This window comes from Caretta caretta, chromosome 1 (genome assembly GCF_965140235.1).
Source record: "Caretta caretta isolate rCarCar2 chromosome 1, rCarCar1.hap1, whole genome shotgun sequence".
Classification (NCBI taxonomy): domain Eukaryota; kingdom Metazoa; phylum Chordata; order Testudines; family Cheloniidae; genus Caretta; species Caretta caretta.
In genome coordinates, this window is record NC_134206.1 from 282,128,706 (window position 1) to 282,145,027 (window position 16,322).

Consider the following 16,322-nt stretch of genomic DNA (forward strand, 5'->3'; position numbering starts at 1 on the left):
ACACTGTCCCTCGTAGGGAAGGGGAGCCAAGGCAGACTCTGAGTCCACCCAGAAACCAATGGGGAAAGAGAGGCCCTCCCAAGGAGAAGACATTTTGGAGTCAGTCTGGAGCCAGCGAGGGAAAGGGCAGAACTGGCTGTGGTGGGAGCTGGTGAGTCCCAGACCTGCATGCAGGTTTCCCCTGAGAACAGGCCTCTAGGGACCTGACAGCAGATCCCTCAGCTGGGTTTTTCCTTCCCCACTGATGATTCCCAATTTGTAGCATTTGCTGGAAAACTTCCCCAGCCAGGCTGAGTTTGCCATCCAGCTCCCTAGATGAGACCAGTCACCACATGGTCAGCTCTGCTCTGTCTGCTAGGCCAGGGAAGCTGCCTGCTGAGTGTAACTGGAGGCTGGGCTAGGGGGCTACCGTTTGGATGTTAGTATAGTTGTGTAACCTACACCTTGAGCCCCTGCACCCCTTTGTGGTGAGGGGAAATCCGGGGACTGACGCAACCTGACTCCTGCCTCAGGAGGATCCCTGCCAGCAGAGAGCAGCCCCTCTGCAGTGACTGAGGAGTCCAGAGTCATCTTTGAACCTGAGGATTGTTCATGGAGTTTGTGAGTGCACCATCTTTTAGTTAGTCAGGGAATTTGTTTTAGGTACCCCCTGCTCCCTGAACTGTGTCCTCAAGCCAGGGAGTAAGGGTTTGAGGATTTTGTAACCTGATGCATATTACACCTGTGGAGGGATTTACCACCTTCTCCCACTTGTGAGTCCTTTGGGCTGTACTGAACCCAGTCAGCCACACTGCTAAACCACTGCAGAGAAGAATTTTGTGGTTATAGGTCATCAAGGGCCACAGCAACGTACGCGTACCAACGGGACACTAATTTTACATTTGCTACATCAAGTCACGAGTATTTGCAGCGTGGGCACCAGTGACCCTAAAAATAGTATTTTACCCTGTTTTGTCTCCTGTTTAATATAATTATTGTGTTGAATATATTTTTGTGTTTGTGTTATTTCTTGGAAGTCTCCAACTAGCTGGCAAGTAAGTGGGGATTACTCTGTAGTTAGAATTTTCTGCTCAAGCTGCCCTAGTGACCCTGCCAGGAAGGAGCTAGGGGGGTGGAGGCACTGCCAAATAATTTTAAAAAAAAAGAAAAAGAAAAAGGATACACCTGAGTGGGTGGCGGGATCCAAAAGAACCCAGACCTGTCCATCAAAACCTGTAAGCGGATTGGCATTAAAGGAGGTAACCAGATGGAGAGGGGCGCTACACTTAGTTCTATCAGCAAAACAGCAGTTTTCTCGGTGAAGCATTCAAGCTCTCCAGCTACATAAATACCAAGTGACAGAAGAAAAAAGGAAGTCTAATTCTCCTGTCAATACATATTGAAAAGTCCCATTAGCATCAATGGGAATTGAACAGATGAGTGCAAGGGGAGAGCAGACCCAAATGAGTTAGGGCCCTTTCTTCCCTAAGCGCGAGTGACATCACCACTTATGTCAACAGGAGTGTGTGAGCAGCACCTTTCTGAACCCACTCTATAATTAAGTCTGCACATCGGGTAGAAAAAATATCCTCACCCCCTTCTTGGAGTCTAGCTTTGCTAACAAAAAAACTGAATTAAAAATAAAGTTCAACTCAAGCCTTCTTCCCAGGCTTGACTGCTCCAAGAGACTGCTATCCCAAGACTTCTTAGTTCCTCCACCCTAGATCCTCCATCTCTCTTGAGAGTTACTCCCACTTCTCTTATATCGAAGTAGGGAAATAAGTCACCTGCCATAAAAATTCAGAGCCAGTTTAACTCTTCCTCCCATAACATCAACATCCGTTCAGAGCGTTTCAGAGTATGAGCCGTGTTAGCCTGTATCCGCAAAAAGAAAAGGGGGACTTGTGGCACCTTAAAGACTAACCAATTTATTTGAGCATAAGCTTTCGTGAGCTACAGCTTTCTTTGTTCGGAGAGTGGAGTAGTTTAGGCCAACACTTTCCGCCCATTACAAGTCTTTACTTTATGATGTTCTGCATAAGATACAAATCAAAGCCAAAAATATCCATATATCCCCAGCAGAATTTCACAGATAAACTTGAGGCTCGTTGCCAAGAGGCAGCTGCTAAACATGAGTTTAGCAAGAGTTGAAGCTTTTTCTTGGGCATTTGCTGCAGAGGTTCAGAAGGGGCAAAAATTGCATCAAAAAGAATTCCTCCTGGTCATGTAGGCTGTAAAAGCCCTTTCTCCCCTGGTAATGGTAGTAGTATGTTCAGCATGCTGCAAAAGCAATGGCAGGAAAGTAAAGTGGTAACATTACAAGTCAAGCACTTTGAATTGATCTTAGTGACTTAATGTTGTGCATTACTGCATCTTTGCACTCATGTTAACTGTTCATCAGGGCATGGCTGGCCAAGTCACTAACTGAACAAAATGTTCCTGCAAGAGATCGTATTATGGGTGGTGGGAGCACATAACATACATTAGTGGTGGACAAACCTCAAAGATTTAGATAAGCACCTGAAATTATAGATGTTTATTCAAAATCTCTCTCTCAGCTGTCCTAACCATAGGCTCCCAGCACCACCCTCCCCAGTAAAGAATACCCTCTCATCTAACCAGCCTTCATCTAGCAGATCCCCTTTAGCTGAGAGAAATGGCTCAACTGGTCCATGCTACCTTGCCAGGAAGCAGGTTTCCTCTTTAGAGGACAGTCAGGTAAACAGCTTTCCCCATCCCCACCTGGATGCAGAAGGTAGGCACCATGTGGAACTCAGTTCTATTGAGCTATATTTCAAAATGGAAAGGTACTCCGAAACTTCCTGGAAAGCAGTGATGGATAGTAAAATTCCAGAGCACATTAGATCGCTGCCTCCCTTCCTGCTAACCTTGGGAAAGGGATTCACACTTGTTCTGGGGATTTTACAAACTCAGAGGAACACAACGGGGCACAAGTTATACAGAAGACTGGTGATATGGTACATTTGCATTTAAAAATACTGTATCCAAAGCCCAGAAGGATTGGTGGGTCTTGCTGATACCAGTCCCACGGAGAAGGAAGTACGCCTCTTCAGAGACAGGAGAAAGCCCTCTCCCACCCCCAAAAGATCCACTGCAACAGGTAAGTAAATGAGGTTCTGAACTTTTTCAAACCTTCGAAGTGTTTGCTTCACATTTTGGTTTAGGGATGGGTAAAGGTTTGCACCAGTGCTTATTTTATTCAAGCCAGTCTGTCCAATACTCTTATACGTCTCCATTCAGTGCTCTCCCCGCCCCATTTGTTTTTGATCCTAATAAGTTTTGGTTCTGGAAGACCCTCCAGTACTCAACTAGTAAGTGAACTGTGAAATAGGCAGGCTGAAGAAGAGGATGGAAGTGATGATGAAAACAAACAAACAAAAATAAAAACAAAAACCCCTAGCTGCCTTGTGTTATTCATAATAAAAGAGAAAGAAACCTTTGTAACTGGAGTAGCTGAATCACAGGAACTGAGCAGAGGAAAATATCTGGGAATTTAAAATAATCTAGCCAGCTTCCTTATGCTGTTAAAGATAGAACATGTCTGAGTGGCCATATGGATGAGCCTGCATTCTAAACATAAAGCTGCATATACATCTCTCACTATAATTATGCGATATTTTCCATGCAGGAATTCATGCGAGACTTTAAAGCTAGGTAGTTTCCTGTGCTGCTTATAAATGGACAAAGTGCACATTTTAAAACATGGAGTGTAGAAAGACCAGAATGTATCTTGCTTACAGCAGCAAACATGGAAAATGTATTAACACAGAAGGAGCCATTTTGTTGCTGGTGAAAAAGAGAAGCAGAATGAACAGCAGTGCAGAAATATACTGGAAAAAATGTGTGCAAGTTACAGTTATAGTGTGCTGTACACAACTATTCACTTATAAAAAGAAAAGTACTAGTGGCACCTTAGAGACTAACCAATTTATTTGAGCATAAGCGTTCGTGAGCTACAGCTCACTTTATTGGATGCATAAAGTGGAAAATACAGTGAGGAGATTTATATACACACAGACCATGCAAAAATGGATGTTTACCATACACATTGTAAGGAGAGTGATCACTTAAGATGAGCTATTACCAGCAGGAGAGCGGGGGGGGGGGTTGTAACCTTTTGTAGTGATAATCAAGGTGGGCCATTTCCAGCTGTTGACAAGAACGTCTGAGGAACAGTGGGTGGGGGGGGAATAAACATGGGGAAATAGTTTTACTTTATGTAATGACACATCCACTCCCAGTCTCTATTCAAGCCTAAGTTAATTGTATCCAGTTTGCAAATTAATTCCAATTCCGCAGTCTCTCATTGGAGTCTGTTTTTGAAGTCACCTACTACAGGACAGGCCCAACAAAGATAATAACAGAACGCCACTAGCTATTACCTTTGGCCCCCAACTAAAACCTCTCCAACGCATCATCAAGGATCTACAACCTATCCTGAAGGAGACCCATCACTCTCACAAATCTTGGGAGAAAGGTCAGTCCTTGCCTACAGACAGCCCCCCAACCTGAAGCAAATACTCACCAGGAGCCACACACCACACAACAGAATCACTCACCCAGGAACCTATCCTTGCAACATAGCCCGTTGCCAACTGTGTCCACATATCTATTCAGTGGACACCATCATAGGGCCTAATCACATCAGCCACACTATCAGAGGCTCGTTCACCTGCACATCCACCAATGTAATATATGCCATCATGTGCCAGCAATGCCCCTCTGCCATGTACATTGGTCAAACTGGACAGTCTCTACGTAAAAGAATAAATGGACACAAATCAGATGTCAAGAATTATAACATTCATAAACCAGTCGGAGAACATTTCAATCTCCCTGGTCACTAGATTACAGACCTAAAGGTCGCAATATTACAACAAAAAGACTTCAAAAACAGACTCCAACGAGAGACTGCTGAATTGGAATTAATTTGCAAACTGGATACAATTAACTTAGGCTTGAATAGAGACTGGGAGTGGATGTGTCATTACACAAAGTAAAACTATTTCCCCATGCTTATTTCCCCCACCCGCCCCCCACTGCTCCTCAGACGTTCCTGTTAACTGCTGGAAATGGCCCACTTGATTATCACAACAAAAGGTTTTCTCCACCCCCCCCCCCACCCCCGCTCTCCTGCTGGTAATAGCTCATCTTAAGTGATCACTCTCCTTACAGTGTGTATAACACCACCCATTTTTTCATGTTCTGTGTGTATATAAATCTCCTCACTGTATTTTCCACTGAATGCATCCGATGAAGTGAGCTGTAGCTCACGAAAGCTTATGCTCAAATAAATTGGTTAGTCTCTAAGGTGCCACTAGTACTCCTTTTCTTTTTGCGAATACAGACTAACAAGGCTGCTACTCTGAAACCTATTCACTTGAAAAGTATTTTCAAGCTCACCGAAGTAGTATCATGCATCCCCCACTTACATAAATATGTACAATTTTGCTGCCGTTGAATGAAATTTACTTTATACTGTACTAAGATTTATAAAATAGAAAGGAATCCCATTTTATTGCAGCCATCTGTTTCTAAGAAAGAAAGAACTGGAATGATGTTAAGTGATGGAAGCTCTCTGTCCTGTCTCCACCTGTTCTTTTTATTTTAATCTTTTCTTTTTATTTTAATTTTTTTAGTGCTGTTCCAGTAGATTTTAGAGCTCACTTACAAGAGCCAATATATCAGATGTACCTAACTGTCCTACCTCCTGGCGAGGCTCACATAATAAAGAAAGATTTCTTCCCACCCTCTGTAACTACACACAGATTCCCCCCACCACCCCCATGCTGGTCAGTGCATGTTACATGTCCCCTGCCACTATATACACAATCCAGAGAGAATATCTGAATGTTACAGCTAATAATTTTGGAGTTTGGCTTTTAAAATCAAATTATACAGACTCATGTGGTTAACTCAGGAAGTTCCTGTTCAATCCCTGACATTGACAAGATGGAGGCAGGCATGGAAATAGAAGCCACATCTGTACAAATAACTCATTGTTTGGTTAGCAGGCAGTTCCAAAAAAGTGAAAAATAGTGTCAGCTCTACCGAAACCCAAATTTTTTCAGAATTGTCAGCCAATTGAAAAAGTTGGAAATGTTTCATTTTGGGTGTAACGAAGTGCAATATTCCCCAGAGTACAATCTGGACTGCTCAACAGCTGTGTCCCCTCAATTCTCCAAGCTAGGATGTGTTATTCTCTTCTTTGCTGTGAGAACAACCACTCCTGGCCAGTTCATGCAACATCATTCCCGGCTGAATTACATGAATGCTCTGGCTAGCCACTCATTAATTATTATAGGACGACACCAGCAACTTCCCAGTCCCAGACAGTCCCCCAGAAATGTTTATCTTGTACTGTCCAGCACCATCCTGAATAATACAAGCTCAGAGAAAGTCTGACATTTCATCAATGGGAAATGATATGCGCAGTCCTGTTATCTTAAGTGAAGGTTCCCAACACCTCAATCCAAACACACACTGGTTTAGATAAAATCAATACATCTAGTTTATTAACTACAGAGAGACAGATTTTAAGTGACTACAAGTAATGAGGTATAAAAGTCAGAATTGGTCACAAAGAAAATAAAAGATAAGAGACAAACTAATACCTAATTTATCAAGTTAAGTGTAGTTAAAAGCAAAAGATGTTTCCTCGCTATAAGCTAACAGCAGTCTGGCTGGATTGCTTCAGCCAGGACTTCCCCCCAGTTCAGTGATGCTTCCTTTGTCTTTCAGATGTTGATGTTGTGAGTAGAGATGGGGAAAGAGGTGATTTGGGTGACTCTGTTTCTCATTCTTATACCCTTCTTCCCAATTTGAGGATTACCTCCAGTTGGGGCTCAGGCAACAGTCTGTTCACATGGAAAAACCCCAGTTGTGTCTTTGCCAATATGTAAAGTTCTCACTTACACCCTTCTTTCTGCCAAAGAATGGCCATTAGCCAGGTGATAGTTCAGGATAGTCCATTTGATTATGCCGATACGTGGCCAGTGCATCAGTGTATCTTTTTGACTCTGAAGAACTGGTTTGGGCCTGCTTTTCTACCTTTGGAACATGTTATAGCAATGTTATATAGTAGAATCTTATAAACTTTACATACAATGGCACCACGCATATTTTACCAGAACAATAATGTTCAGCAGATTATGAGTTTTCAAATGACACCTCAGCCGGCATACTTCTACAAAATTTTTCATAGTTTTGTAAAAAAAGGTGAACATAAGAATGTAGTCTGTCACACAAAGTGTTTTGGTTTGGACATTACAAAAGCAAATGAAATAAAGGGCTGCATTCACAAAAAACAACACAGAGGCACTGATAGCCTGCATGTATCCAATAGTTCATTGGTTAGGGCCCAGTATATTAAGAACATTTTGCTTCCACCAAAATAGTTTCCTAAGTGACAGCTATAAAAATGAAATTAATATTCTTTAAGACTAAACCTTTGTGTAAATTGAAACTTTGAAAATACCAGCATTTCACATTTCTATAGACTGTTTGATTTTCACCCCCAAAATGTCAACTAAACACCACCATACTGTATTTATTATTGTAACAGGGTTGCACTCACCTCTCAAGAGCGCCCCCTGGCCGAGCACATTGTGGTGTTTAGATGTTGCTTGTAATTATTAGAACTGGGAGCACTGGCTGTAGGGAGTCTGAAAGGACAGGAAACAGGAAGGAGGGGAGAGGAGTTGAGAGGCTGGGAGAGAGCTACAGAGGGTGCAGCAGCAACTTGGTAAAGAGGTTTCCACTTTGAAAATAAAATCCTGTTGAAGCTTGTTAATACCTTGCTTAGTTGATGCAACATTTTGGCGACGAAGATGGATCTTCTGCCTCTTAACCCACCTGCACCCTTTCTGCAAAGCCCAGGTGAGCCTCCAATTGCTTTTACTACCTGGATCCATACGTTTGAGATTTATCTGCTTGCAATCAGTGCTACAGAGATTTCTGAAGAAAGAAAGCGTGCTCTGCTAATCCACTGCCTTGGAGCAGAAGGGCAGCGTATATTTTACACTTTCCCCCTTGCAGATGATAAATATGAGACTGAACTCACTGCATTAAAGAATTTTTTTGTGCCAAAAGTGAATGTAGCAGCTAATCCCTCCAGATTTCACCAGCGTGAGCAGAAACCAGGGGAAACTATAATTCAGTGTATTGCTTCCCTGAGGAGTCTGATTGTAATCTGTGACTTTGGGAATATGGCAGATGAGATGATTAGAGACCAGCTCATTGAGAAAACAACCATGCTTCATGTAAGAGAACGCTTACTTCTAGAACCACAATTTACACTAGAAAAAACAATAACCATTGCTACTCAGATTGAGTCAGCTACAGCTGAAGCCAAAATAATGAACATGGATACAGGAGGCACAGTCCAAGCTGTGACTCCTTTGCAGGAAAAGTTCACTACCACTGCAGAAACACAATTGCAAGAGGAAAACTAATGAAAAGCCACCAAATCAGCAAATTCAAAATACAGTAAAAGCATGTTTTCGCTGTGGATCCCCACAACACCTTGCAAGCTACACAGGATGTCTGTCAAAAGTATCTCAGTGCAATCAAAAAGATTGGACATTTTGCTAAAGTGTGTCGCAGTAGCCCGTTCAATCAACAGGTGCATGCAGTTACAATACCAGATGTTACTGTGCTGAGTGTGGACAAAATCACTACTGCACATATTCCAGAACAGATAAAGTACACTGTAAACGTTTCCGCCATACCCTCAGGCAAACCACACGCTATTCAGCTAATGTTGGACACTGGCTCAGCAGCATCTGGTTCCATCTATCCACATTACTTTAAAGATGTGCCTCATACTGACCCCAAACTTCACTTGGTGTTCTATTTGAAAAACCATATTCCAGTACATGGCTGCCTGCCAGTAATGGTTACTTTTGGTGATTGCTGTGTAACTGCAGAGTTCTACATTGTCCACAAAGGCACTCCCATCCTTGGCAGAAATTTATTGGCTGCTTTAAATCTCAGGGTAGTTAATGGACGAATTGATCTTCCTCAGCAAAGCACTCTTGCAGTAAACACACCAGTTTCAGCTGGGACACAACACCAGGTTGAGGAGAAACTCGGCTGTGCTTATGGGTTTCTTCATAAAGTTAAAATGCGGAACAATGTGATGCCTGTACGACAGAAGTTATGCCGCTTACCATTTTCAGTCAGGGAAGCTGTTTCAGAGGAACTTAGAAAACTTGTTCAAAAGGACATTATTGAAGAGATCGACTCCTCGAAATGGGTTTCACCTATAGTTGTGACGCAGAAGAAGGGTGGAGGCATTCGCCTTTGTGTGGACTTAAGAGAGCCAAATAAAGCTATTGTGATAGACAGTCATCCTCTTCCTCAAATAGAAGTAGTGTTTGCAGAACTCTGTGGAGCAAAGATGTTTTCTACTCTTGATTTGCAGAGTGCATACCACCAGGTTATGTTGCATGAAGATAGCAGAGACCTCACAGCATTTATTACACAAGGGACTATTTCACTTGGTAAAGAGGTTTCCACTTTGAAAATAAAGTCCTGTTAAAGCTTGTTATGATCTTGCTTGGTTGATAGACCACGCATGTGCCTGCACTCTCTCTCTATGGCAGGTCTTCAGCGATTCAGCCCTCTGGCTGAGTCACATATACTGTCCATCTGTGAAAAAAGCAACGCAAACCCCTTTTGGGGTACAAGTCCAACAGGGGCCTCTCTCAGTGCCCTCTGTGATGTGTCTCTCAGTTCATCCCTGCTCCGGAATAGAGCAGTGTTCCAGGGCTCCTTTCCTGGACGCAGTGTCTTTGCCCTCTCAGGGCCTTTCTGGCCCCAGCTCTTCAGCTGGGCCACTACAGTTCAGTCCCGTTTATGGGGTGCCTCGAAGTCCAGGCCACTTTCCCAGTGACTTTGGGGGGAGGGGAAATCTGGGCCTGCCCTCTATTCTGGGTCCCAGCCCAGGGACCCTATAGATAGCAGCCGTTCACAATGTCCCTTTAAATAAACTGTGTTGCTGCTATAATTCCCTGGGCCACTTCCCCGTGGCTCCCACACACTCTTCACCCTTACTTCAGGACCTTGTCCTCGTGGAGTCCCAGCAGCCAGCCTGGAGCACCATCCACTCTCGTCCAGTTCTAGCAAGGAACTGAACTTGCTCTGGCCCTGCAGCTCTTCTTATACTAGCCTACTGGGCCCTGGTTGGCTGCTTCCCACACAGCCACTCTAGGCAGCTTGGAGGACCTCTCTACTTATCACACTTCTCTGGGGTAGGGTGTGGCAGGGAAACAAGAATATTTTATAGGCACAAGTTGTGTTTTATACTGTATTTCAAAATACAGGTCTTCAATGTTTCCACTCATTTAAAAGGGAGCACAATATAACACTTGACCTGTGCCTACATTATCCATGCTTCCTGAATTTTATGACTTCCTTTACAGATGAATTCAAATTCACCCATATTTTCAATTCTGCTTCCATTTTACTAACTGCTCATTACTTAGAGAATCTATTTTGCAAACACAAGAATACAGGGTTCCTTTCTTTACAGTTTTCTTTACCTTGACTGTCCACACTTACTGGTTCATGTTACACTGAAAAACTAACAATGGCTTCTTTTCTCATCTCTGCTGTGTTTGGGGAAAAAACCCAAACATCAAGTACACCACAGAGTCAAAAAACTGTAGCTAGCAAGCGAGATAAACATGATAATTAACATGTCAGAAAGCTATCAGGAAAATGTAACAAAGAATCCCACAAGACCAATCACTCCTTGTTTGGATGATGATTTGTTTTGCTTTGTGGGCATATTTGCCGTGCCAAACCTGTTCCTTGCAATCTCTGTTTCCTTGAGATATCTGAAAAACTAAGCTTCAACACGCATACTGTATTTTTCCAAATATTAGTGTGATAAAAAGCCTTGATGGCTGCCTCGCTAACTAGAGCATGTAGCTATTACTTTCTATTTTCCTTCTCTATTCCATTTTCAGACTCAAAAGCAGATAAGCACTAACAGAAACCACTGTTATCAATATCAAGGAGGCACGCACATACACAAGATATTTGAACAAATTGAAATTCTGCATGTCAGTAGCAGTCAGGCTACTGTTGAAAAGTGCTAGATAATTAAATCCAAGAAAGAACTGCAAACTTTGGACCTCTCATAATGATGTGATGTGGTGTCAGGCACAGATAAGCAGTTGTACTTCAAAAATACAAAAAGATTTCACATCATATTGTCTCTTTAAAAGAAAAAAGATAGGAGAAAATAAACCCATTGTCTGGACAAACTGTTCAAAACAGTTGGTCATGTACAAGTCAATGAATTGTTTTGCTTGGTTCATCTTCTCTCTCACAATGTTAGGAACAAACAGTAGTAGTAATGCTGATAACACTCTAACCTACACATTTCCATAATATATAGGCATATACAATATAAATACCAGTCATTATATACCCTGGTTGCCATTAGAAAGTTGACCATTAATGTGGTGTTTGCGGAATCATTAACATAGAATTTGAATGATGACAGTTAAGAGGTGGTTATAAACACACACATACTATGTACATTGTGCATTATTTATCTGTATTAGGCCAGCAGGGCTGAATGGATAACAGGAAGTATGGTCAGTAGGATGCACCATGGCAGAATTTAGCCTGCTTGCTTTTCTTTACCAGCACAAAATTCAAGCCACACTGGATATGAATAATTGAAAACAAAAATCAGTAGGTCTCCACTTCTACCATAAACACAGTTTTGCTGAAAATAAAATTATTTCCATAAAATAAACTTTGGGGCAGATTCTGAGTTCACAGGAAGCATAAAGACAGAAGAACTTCCTTGAAATCAATGTTCTTACAGTAGTAAAAAAATACATCCGAAGCAGGCCCAGTATTTATGAAACAGTAACACAATATATATTTCAGACTAGGATTGCCAATATTGGATATGTATATTCCTGGGGGTTTCATCACATGACCATAGTCTTTAATTAAAAATAGATCTTTAATTCCTGGAGAGCACAGGACAATCCTGGAGAGTTGGCAACCCTATTTAGGACCCAATCCTGAAGTCCCACATAGGCAAAACTCTGCTTTACTGGGAGTTTTAAATGTGAAACATTTGACTATAGGATTAAGCCCTAAGTAGAATTTCTTCATCATTTGGATAGGCTAATAATAGAAACTCAGCTCAGTTTTGTTCTTCATTATAAATTCAAATATGAAATGTGCATTTCATGTTTAAGGTGATACACAGTGTTTGCTATATAGAGATCGTACACAAATATCAGGAGTCATTCACTATTACACTTAGTCCCTTCTGCGCAGAAAGGACTAAGTGTTGGCAAAGGCTCTTTCCCCTCTCAGGCCCATGACTCCAATACCATTTATAAAAAGACAGACTAGTTCAGACCCTTGTTGGTCTTAGGCCATAGCACAAAACTTCTGATCCTCTTTATAGACACCATTCTGATTTGTTCAAATATAAATGTCTAGATATCAAGATAAAAGAAGAGCCAGTCCCCTTGTGTCCATAGAATATAAGTTTTTCCAGGACTGTAAGGAGGAGAAGTATCGTTGGGGCACAGAGAAATCTATCTCAGAGTCCTAGGAAAGAGATTACCTTCTTCCTAGTCCAGGAAGTCAAATTCTGGATTACTATACACCTGGAAGAAAAATAAAATGGCCCCAAAAATGTATATCAAGCCACATTTTCTTCTCACACTCAGGTAACTCCACTGACTTAAAAAGGAGTTACTCCTAACTTACTTTGCTGTAACTGAGAACAGTATTTGCCTTTTTGTATAAGCCAGTCAGTCTACATGGTCTCCTAGTTTACACAAAACTATTTATTTTTGCATTCTTTGTTTTTGCTCATCAGCTAATGCTTCTTCACCACAACACAGAAACATCAAGATAAGAAAAAAAAATTGCATGAGCTCATCATTAGTGGGAAACAAGAAGCAATGAAGATAACAGGCCTAATCATAGTGATTTCTTTACTAAATTCCTTGAGGGGGAAGTTACACAGTGGTCTCAGAGCTTTGCAACGAAGTATACAGTGTGTCATATTGAATCAAATTTGCCCTCCAGATGTCTGTTGAGTTGCACCAGGGATAAATTTGGCCTATCTTTCAGCCAATGTATAAACCAGAAAACAAAACAAAACAAAAAAAATTGCATGTCTGGGAAAATAATCAAAATATTGATTCATGCTATCTTAAGTACCTTCCATGCACAGGGAGTAAAGGGATGGGAAATGTAATTATTCAGATGTACCCACAATGGATTGCCATAGTTGGATGTCAAGTTGCTGGTTTTGATTCAGTTTCTAGTGAAGAGGGTCTACATCATACTATGATGCTAGAGAGATAGAAATTGCAATAGTGGATCTGACTCAAGGTATCTGACAGGACCAAATACTTCAGAGGAAGGCGCATGAAACCCTGCAGGAATTAGATGTAATATAATCTGTCCTCCACGGGAGACTCCTCTTAACATCTAGTAATTGGAGATTGGTTCATGCCCTGAACATGAACAGTTTTCTCTCTCTTCTAAAACTTTCTCTTGGTATTTACTAACATAACTTTAGATATTCCTATTATCTATATAAATGTCCAATGGCTTTTGGAATTTTGCTATGTTCTTGGTCTCAATGGCATCATGCAACAATGAGTTGGACCTATCACCCTGCCAATTAAGGATCACAATAAGGTGATTGGGGCTAGTCAAACAATTTCCCTCAAAACTTTTTTTCCATAGAAAATTGGGTTTTCATCCCAATGAAAATGTTTGCGGCAAACCTTGTCTTTCCTCAAAAGCTGTTCAGTTCCCCCTTGACGAAAACTGAAATCTTTTCGGTTTTCAAGTTTTTGAAACAATTGGAAGTTTTCTATAGAAACACAGCCCATTTCCTGACCAGCTTCCCTGTTGACTTCCACTGGGAAGGTTCTTGGGAGACCGAGGACAGTAGGGAGCTCACAGTAAGGCCCCTGCTCCAATTAGTTAGCTGGGGTGATTCTTCAAGATTTTGAACTGGTTGTGCACAATTGTTTCTGTTTAAGACTAACAGAAACAGTAGGCTCGGGACCCAAGGTAGAGAGGCCCATGATGGTTGTTGGGGGGGGTCTTTACACACTTTGTTAAGAGCCTATCATAAATACAGCATCCCATGAAGAGGAAAAAAACTTTTTGGACCACCATTTCTATTGTCTCTCTGATACGGAAAAGTAAAGCCTGTGCTTAGCTATGCTACCTGCTTTAAATTCTAGTTTTTCCTGCAAAATCCTCATGGTACTTCTGGTTCACTGTTGATATCTGAAAAAAACAAAAAAACAAAACAGAAGTCTCATTGCAACTGATGGTATTGGTGATGTCATGGAATGAGGAATTTGGTGTTACTTCCAAGTTAACGAGGAAATACCAAGAGGTTTTCATAGAGGGATTTTAATTTATCAGTGGGTCACCAGAGAAGGATGTAAGAAAAGTAAGGAGTACTGGTTATGAGAGCAGGAGGGAGATGGGAAAGAGGAATCATGGACAGACGTTCATATTTTCATGTGTGTTATTACACTTTATGACCTTTGTTCTTTGAGACAAGTCTGCAAATTCTAACAGCTTTGAAGCACACTTGCAATGAACAAGTTTCAAGTGAGAGTTCATTAGTTGGACTATCCCTTACTTCAGAAAATAGTTGGTGTTTATATAGAAACACCTTATAACTACGCCTTACTTTTGGTGTCCAGAGAATTTGGTAAGTCTATTGGCAAGGAAAAAGGGTTCTGAAAAAATACTTGGGATTAGTTAGGAAGACCAGTCATTTTTCTCAACCCACTTAAACAACACTCAGGAAGCAACACTTCGGCATTGCTAACTGCATAAAAACATGTAGATATTTATATATGTTTATAAGATTAATAAATGCATTATAGTGAAGATAAAATGTCTGTGAGCTAAATCCTCCATTTGTTCCATTGGTCAACTCCATGGACTATAATGGAATTTTGCCTGTACTCCCTGTACTCCATTAGAGTCACCAGAGTTTTTCCTGCAAGAGAACTGAATAAGGATTCCAGATTTTGTTCTTCTGTTCCTGAATCAATGGGCTACAGAATACTGTTAAAAAGAAAGTGGAAGAGTTGCCAAACAGGAACATATTCAGCTCTGGTATAAGCAGGCATGACTTCACTGAACTTAAGAGGCAATATTCTCAAGACCGTTTAGCTTTGGGTTCCCTGATTTTAGGGCCAAAAGTACCAAACTCACAAAAGCACAATTTACAGAAGCCTGGGGGCAGCTCTAAGTTGTAGCAATTGCTACTGATCCCGAAGGGACCATTCCAATAACTGGGGAATCACTGGGGCATAGTGGCCCACTGGCTATCCTGCCTTCTCCTGGGTATTTCACCTATGACAGTGTCAGAGCTAGTGGGCTGGAGTAGACCTGCTTTGAAAGCTCTATGCCTTTTGAGGATTCCTCTTAAAGTATGAGAATCCCCAGGGCCTCTAATAAGGTGATTTTACATCTTTGGTGAGTCACTTTGCATTTCTGGAGAGGCCAAGATAGTTGTAATAGGGAAGAGTTTGGCCCAAAGGTTGATTTTATCCAAAGTTTCCAAAGTCACTTGATACAAAATGTTAAAATCTGTAATTTGAAAGATATACACTCTGATCATGCAACAGGATCCCAATGAAGTCCAATGGACTTTGTGCCAGCATAATTGTCCATCAGCATGGATCCTATTGTGTAATTGAGATCTTAGTAGATAATTCCCTTTAATCAAAATTTTACTGATAACTTATAACACATTGTGTGATTATCAAGATTGGAAGATGCTATTAAAAAAGCAATGCCTGAATGCTCAGCTAAGTAAGAATGGTGATTGCTACCTGGCAGACATTTAGAGTTCATTGCTAAAAGTACTTGAAGTGGATTTGTGAAGCCCATTCAGTCCCAACATGCCCTTTATAGATTTTTCTGAAATATGCCTTGACATAGTTTTGTTCCCTTTGTGCTTTCTACTTTATATTTACCTCACAGGAAACTTTATTCTATTCCATGTTCTTAGTTACGTATCTTATTGTTGATCACTGGTATATGTGGGGAAGCTGTTTAGTAGCAATCCAGGTTCAAACACAGTCAGATGTGAATGCCAGTCCTGGAAACCACAGTTCAAATAGGAACTTCAGCTCTCAGATCCCAAAACATTTGCCAGTCCTCATTTCAATTAGAATGAGTTATCTATGAGAACAGATTTAAGCATTGGTGACTTACTTAACTCCCAGACACATTCATGAGAAGTAGTTCATATGCCCAAAAGAAGCTACACATGACTGAGA

General features: G+C 41.3%; 1 protein-coding gene across 6 annotated transcripts in view; it reads right to left on the reverse strand.

Annotated features, from left to right (window-relative positions):
• The window catches only part of SYT1 (synaptotagmin 1), a 519,707-nt gene that overhangs the window by 392,930 nt on the left and 110,455 nt on the right, over nt 1-16,322 (reverse strand). The gene's annotated exons all lie outside the window — the stretch shown is intronic.